We start from the raw sequence: 6,000 nt of genomic DNA, 5'->3' as shown, positions 1-6,000 counted from the left end.
CTGCTGTTCTGCCACCCAGCATAATTTTTGCTGCAAAAAGGCAATTTACCAAGTATAGTTAACCTGTTTTCCTGAAAATAAGCCCTACTCGGACCATCAGCTCTAATGCATCTTTCGGAGCAAAAATTAATATAAGACCTGGTATTATTATATTATATTATATTATATTATATTATATTATATTATATTATATTATATTATATTATATTATATTATATTATTATATTATATTATATTATATTATATTATATTATATTATATTATATTATATTATATTATATTATATTATATTATATTATATTATATTATATTATATTATATAGACCCGGTCTTATATTAATGTTTGCTCCAAAAGACAAATTAGAGCTGATGGTCCGGCTAGTCTTATTTTCGGGGAAACAGGGTACTGTTACCTGATTTCTGAAAATTAATTATATCTAAATTTTTATCTACTGTGTCCTGTCTACCAGTAGTTTGCCCCAATTAATGCCATATTGAGTTTTTCCTGTGCTCTCTGGACCCTGAACTGCAGCTAAGCCATCCTCCTGTCTCCTATCCCACACTTTCTCATCAGTCCTTGATGTTGAACTAAGTGCATGTTTCAGCCTCTATCTCCAATAAAGGCTCCTGCTGTTCTAAGGTATCCATAATGCCACTTTCATGTTACAGCAGTTGTTATATACAGATCATTTACCTTTTAGTAATATGGAAGAAATCCATGTTAATACCATATTTATACATTTTTTAAAAATTTCTTTTATACTGTTAGTCTAAAGCAAAGGGGAGAAGTGGCCTTCGTCTAACTTTCTCCATAATGATTGGATAAGCATGATAGGGTATGATGTAAATCAAAAACTGATAAAATAGCCAGGACTGAGAAAAGAAGTGCAACTTTTAAATTTATTTTCTGATACTTTATCTACAAATATTGTTTGCAAATGTTTAAAGTTAATTCACTTTCTAAAATATATGGATTTCATTATAGTAATAGGGTTAGTTAGAAAAAAAAAAATATCTCCTTAACCTTCCCTAGGTACTAATTTTAGTTTTTTAGGTACCACTACTGAAGAATTTCTAATTTGGCTCATCATTTCATTGGAAATTCAATGCACATAAGGGGCACATATGTAATTGGCAACCTAATTTTTCTGCTTTCAACAAATGGTGCAACGCCAAGTCTTCATTGAACTTGCCAGTTAAATGCACTTGAGAACCAAACAACAGCAAGCATAAGAAATGAAAATGAACAAATTGGAAAGAGTCATTAACTTTCTGTTTTCCATTCACAACAAAAATTTTATCATTGAAAGTGTAGCAATGTGGGAAATTCTACTTCAAACATTAAACAATCTTAAAAGAGAATAATTCATTTACTTCTAAAATGTTCATTACAATTTGTATATGAGGTTTACAGTACAGATTTTTTTCAACAGAAAATACAAAATAGTTAAAATGAATCAAATTTTTAGAAGTGTGTTTTAGGTGATATGTTTTCATGTCTTTTTTAGTCTAGTGTATATGAATTCTAGACTTTATTTGGCAAGCAAAACTGTTTGAAAATTAAGCGAGAAATGTTGGCTTTATTTAATACCTTAATGAGTAAAGGCAAGTGACAGATTGTCATGGTTCTCCACAATTATGAATACAATTGAGAGTGTGAAAATTACAATCAGTTGTGGTTACCAAAAATGCCCTTGAAATAGCTGATCTAATGTATAATTTTGAAGTATGCAAAACATAGAGTCATTATTAAATCATAATTATTGATGACAATTAATAGAGAACTGGAAGAACAAAAGCACCAAAAATTTGCCCCATATGATTGAGCAACATCCTTAAAGGGGGGGGGCAGCACTTTAAAAATATATTTATGAAAAGCTCTTAAATAAGCCACATATTTATTTGCTAAGTGCAAATGTTCAGATCAGGAATACCTCTTTTACAGAAGTTACTTTTGCTGTGGTAGTAGGCTTCTATGAAATCCAGTCTTGTAGTAAGGTCTTCAGGGAAAAGTTTTATAATTTGTTCATCTATAAGTCAAAGTAGTTAGGACTTCTTAAATTCTTGCCTAACCCTTAGAAATGAACATTTTATAAACTTCTCTTGCAATGCAGAAAGGAAAGAGATATATGAAAAATGCCAAAGAAAATGCCAATTTTGATTTTTAGATCAGCTTGTTTCATGATTATCAAAAACTCTAAAGAAACTATTGAGACTTTCAACTAAGGCAGGAATTCTGAATGAGAGGTGGTATGGACAGCAGCATAAAGAGATTTAGGTTGAGTTCCAGCTTGATCACTTAATCTGTATATAACCTAAGGTTAACTACCTACCCTCCCCAAACCTGACTTTTCTGACTTGTGAAATTGAAGATGTGATAACAGCTTTCTAAAAGTGGGCATGTACACATTAAATTCCAACATCCTTTGTTAGTACATCGATTTTTCCAATGCTTAATCAAAGAAGTTATAATGTGCTGTATTTATATGTTATTCATATATTGTGCATTGTTCCCAACTTTGCTGTCCTTTCTTGATTATATGCTTAAGCCACTTTTAATGGACTTAAACGGACTCTAAACCCTTTGTGTGAGTTATGAAATAATTAGGGAAAAGGAAAATCAATGTGAAAAACCTGAAGACATAGAAATGGTCATGAGCTACTAATAAGGAGAGAAGATATAATAACTGAGTAGCCAACCTTGCCACCACTTCGCTAGCCGCCTAAATGTTTTTAACTTCCTTTTGTCAAATTTATGAAAAAAAAGTTTCCCCACCCCCTCAAAAGCAGGGTTGTCCCCATGCCAAAATACACATGAACCATTAATACTCATTCAAAAAGTGCACCTTGCTTTTGCACCCAATTTATTCACATTTTAGAAGTCAAATTACGGGCACTTAGATTATTTAGAAAACACACACACACACACACACACACACACACACACACACCCCACACACACAAATAACCCTAAAAGAAGTATAGGTTACTTGATTCCTGGAAGCTGTTTCCCAATACAATAATAATGTACCAGATCACAAAGCTCCCGATACCTGAGCATCGGTGATGTCAGATATACAAACTTATCCCTGGAGATGTGTTATCTATCTAGAAATGGTACCACATGCCAACAGAATGGGTTAAAAAAATGTTTCCTACACACACAAACGCGCGCGCGCGCACACACACACACAGTTAAATTCACCCCATCTGCTGCACTGCCTGCTAAAGACAAATATATAGGAGTAGAGATAAAGAAGGGGATGAATGGAAAAGAGTTCAGGACCCAGTGTAAACCTGAAAGGAAATGAGGCAGTGCAGCGGGAGAGAAGATTTAGGGAAAATAAATTAGGTTCAGCAGCACCATGTCTCAGAAGTCTTCTCCATCTCTAAACTGGCAAATTTTCTCTAGGGGGCCATCAGTCAAATGATAACTAAAATGGTAGCTGGTTCTGTTTGTAAATCCCATGTTGTCCAGGACCTTACGAGTAGGAACTCAAGTTCCAGTCCAGGTCACAGTCCCAATGCTCCCATTATCCTACAGAAAAATTGGTTGCTGTTAATGGTTCCTGGAAGGTGTGACCTGATCAGAGGAAACAAGGCAGGTTTCTTTCCTTGCTGCCCTGCAGGGAAGAGACCTGTCAGGGTGTGAATAGGTTAGGTGAGAGGGGAATAGGGAGAAAGAACCTCGCACGTTTCTCCCTGATAGGAGGAAGAGAAAGAAGATAACACCGGTGGTTTGGAGAGAAAAAGATACAGTGCCTGTTCTGCATCCTCGAGGTCCCTTCGCTGCACCGTAGACTCCCCATCTCCGGTTTTGACCTGCCTCTGCACTTAGACTCCACTTAAACACAAGGATGGGCTAAGGGGAAAGCGAAGTCAGCAGGGTCGAATACGGCTTCCCCTGAAAGGAAAACTCAGCAGTGAGTGTACTCACGTTAATGCGTGAGTATGCGTGTGTGATAACCCGTGGACGCAGTTGGCTCGGCGCCGCCCTACCTAACCTAGCCCCCCCCTCGCCCCCCCCGCATCCCTATAAAGGCCGTGCTCGCCACCGCCCTCCTCACAGTGAGGAGCACAGCCTGCCGGGGAGGTGGCTCCAGGGCTCCCCGCACAGTCACACTCCGAGTACTCGCACACTTGGAAGCACCTCCCCACGTCCCTCCCCTGCCCTCCTCTTGCTCTGCTTTTCTCTCTCTCACCACAAATAGTCGCCGACTGACTGCCAATCCGTTTCTCTCTCTCTCTCTCTCTCTCTCTCTCTCTCTCTCTCTCTCTCTCTCTTTTTCTCTCTCTCTCTCTAACATGACTGACTGGGAAGCGGTGGCTCAGGCAGAGTAGCTCTGCTGGCGCAAGCAGGAGGAGCAAGAGGATTATTAAATAACGCAGCTCGACTCTGCAACTGGGAGTGGAGCGAAGGAGCCCAACACCCGAAAAGGGGAGGGAGGGCATAGGAGGGGGTCTAGGGAAGACACCCCCGTGCCCCGAAGACATAAATCTCTGAGTGCCCAGGAGGAGCCGTAACAAGCAGCCAGGAGCCTTCAAGGTAGTAAAGCTCCCGGTGCCCCTGCGCCCGGAGGGTCGCGAGTCGTGTCGCCGCTGCACTGGGGCCGGCCCCTGGCGGACACGGGGTTGATCGCCGGGCAGGTGACTGCGCCGTGCACAGGAAGCCCTGGAGCAGCCCCCGCCCAGGCCTGGGGAGCCAGCTGTGGGCCCAGCGTGCGTGGCGTGGAGACCTGGCCTTGCGGGTGGGGTGGGAGGGAGGCGGACAGGCTCGCTCGCTGTCGGCCGGCGACTCCTGGCGCTCTGCATGGCCTTTTCCTCTGCGCTCCTGAACGCTCTGCTTCCCGGGGCCGCGGCTGCCGCTCCAGGGTGATGCGGAGCACGGCTGGGCAAGGAGGCAAGAGTTGGCGCAGGCTCCGGGCCGCTCCCCTCCCTAGCCGCTGGTGTCCCGCAGGTAGGGGCGGCCGGCCGGTGCTGGCGCCAGGGGCTGCGGGCGCCCTGGCAGGGGTGGCGCCGAGGAGAGGGAAGAAGAAGGAGGGGGCTGGGAGCCCAGGGCTCCCAGGGGAGCCGCAGTGCCTGAGCCGGGACCGCCTCTTGCCTCCGCCTGCTTGTCCTCCGGCGCTAGCTTCCTGGATTGGAGGCGAGACCCTCCCCAGCGACGGCAGGAACGGCAGCGACTTAGTGTGGACAAATTGCTTTGTGGTGGCGCGTCAGTGGTTCCAGGGAGGGGTGTGTGTGTGTGTGTGTGTGTGTGTGTGTGTGTGTGTGTTCCTGTATGTTCGAGCTCCTGACTATGCGTTGGTTCACCTGAAAAGAAAATCAGTCCTGAACCCAAAGCGCAGGTGGCCCCTTGGGCCCTCTCATCTTTTGGCTTGTTTCCCAGGGACTTACACGCGGTGCCATCTAGGGGTAGGGGTGTACGAAAGGGTGACGGAGGGATTTGTGAATGGTGCCTCTGCGCGTGGAGGCTGAGCTTTGCTGATGTAAAGGGGGAGGTATCCGGAGTGAGAAGAAAGGCTATTTATGGCCAAGAGTTGTGAAATTTCTCGGGGTTTCCTTCAGTGTAGCTTGAGCTTCTTTCTCTCTCCCTCTCTTCTCCTTTCTCTCTCTTCCTCTCTTCCATCTCTCCTCTCTTATTTCTCAGAATAAGAATTTCCAGAAGCAATTCTTGCTTTCCCCCTGCTCTCTGTCGTAGGACCTGGAATATGAAAGGAAGTCAGAAAATCACTTGCCTTTTACAGATGGAAAAAATGCTTAGAATTCTCTTAGAGGATCTCTTGCCCTTTAATATTTTTATGTACTTATTCTCCACTCAACTCTTCAGGCCATCAATAGGCTCCACAAGACAGAAAGTACCTACTTGGTTTCAACAGCTTTCCTTTCTATTATCTTTATAGTTGACTACCGTCTCACTGAAATGTAACAGTAACCCTCCATCCTTACACTTAAGAAAAGCTATTAAAAGTGATGTACACATATTTTACTATAAAGCTCGTT

The 6,000-nt window shown here is 43.0% G+C and overlaps 1 protein-coding gene across 4 annotated transcripts in view; it reads left to right on the top strand.

Moving 5' to 3' along the window:
- The first annotated feature begins 4,112 nt into the window (after window positions 1-4,112).
- CCSER1 (coiled-coil serine rich protein 1) overlaps window positions 4,113-6,000 on the top strand; it is a 1,114,085-nt gene continuing 1,112,197 nt past the window's right edge. The window contains exon 1 of one of the 4 annotated variants that reach the window (XM_074323491.1): window positions 4,113-4,546. The gene's annotated coding sequence lies outside the window, so the exon portion shown is untranslated. Of the gene's footprint in view, window positions 4,547-4,604; window positions 4,958-6,000 lie in introns of those variants that run through there. The other 3 variants (XM_074323500.1, XM_074323504.1, XM_074323495.1) reach the window with 3 other exon arrangements.

This window comes from Rhinolophus sinicus, linkage group LG02 (genome assembly GCF_036562045.2).
Source record: "Rhinolophus sinicus isolate RSC01 linkage group LG02, ASM3656204v1, whole genome shotgun sequence".
Lineage (NCBI taxonomy): Eukaryota > Metazoa > Chordata > Mammalia > Chiroptera > Rhinolophidae > Rhinolophus > Rhinolophus sinicus.
The sequence above is the reverse complement of the archived record's forward strand: the minus strand, read 5'-3'. Positions and strand labels throughout refer to the sequence as shown.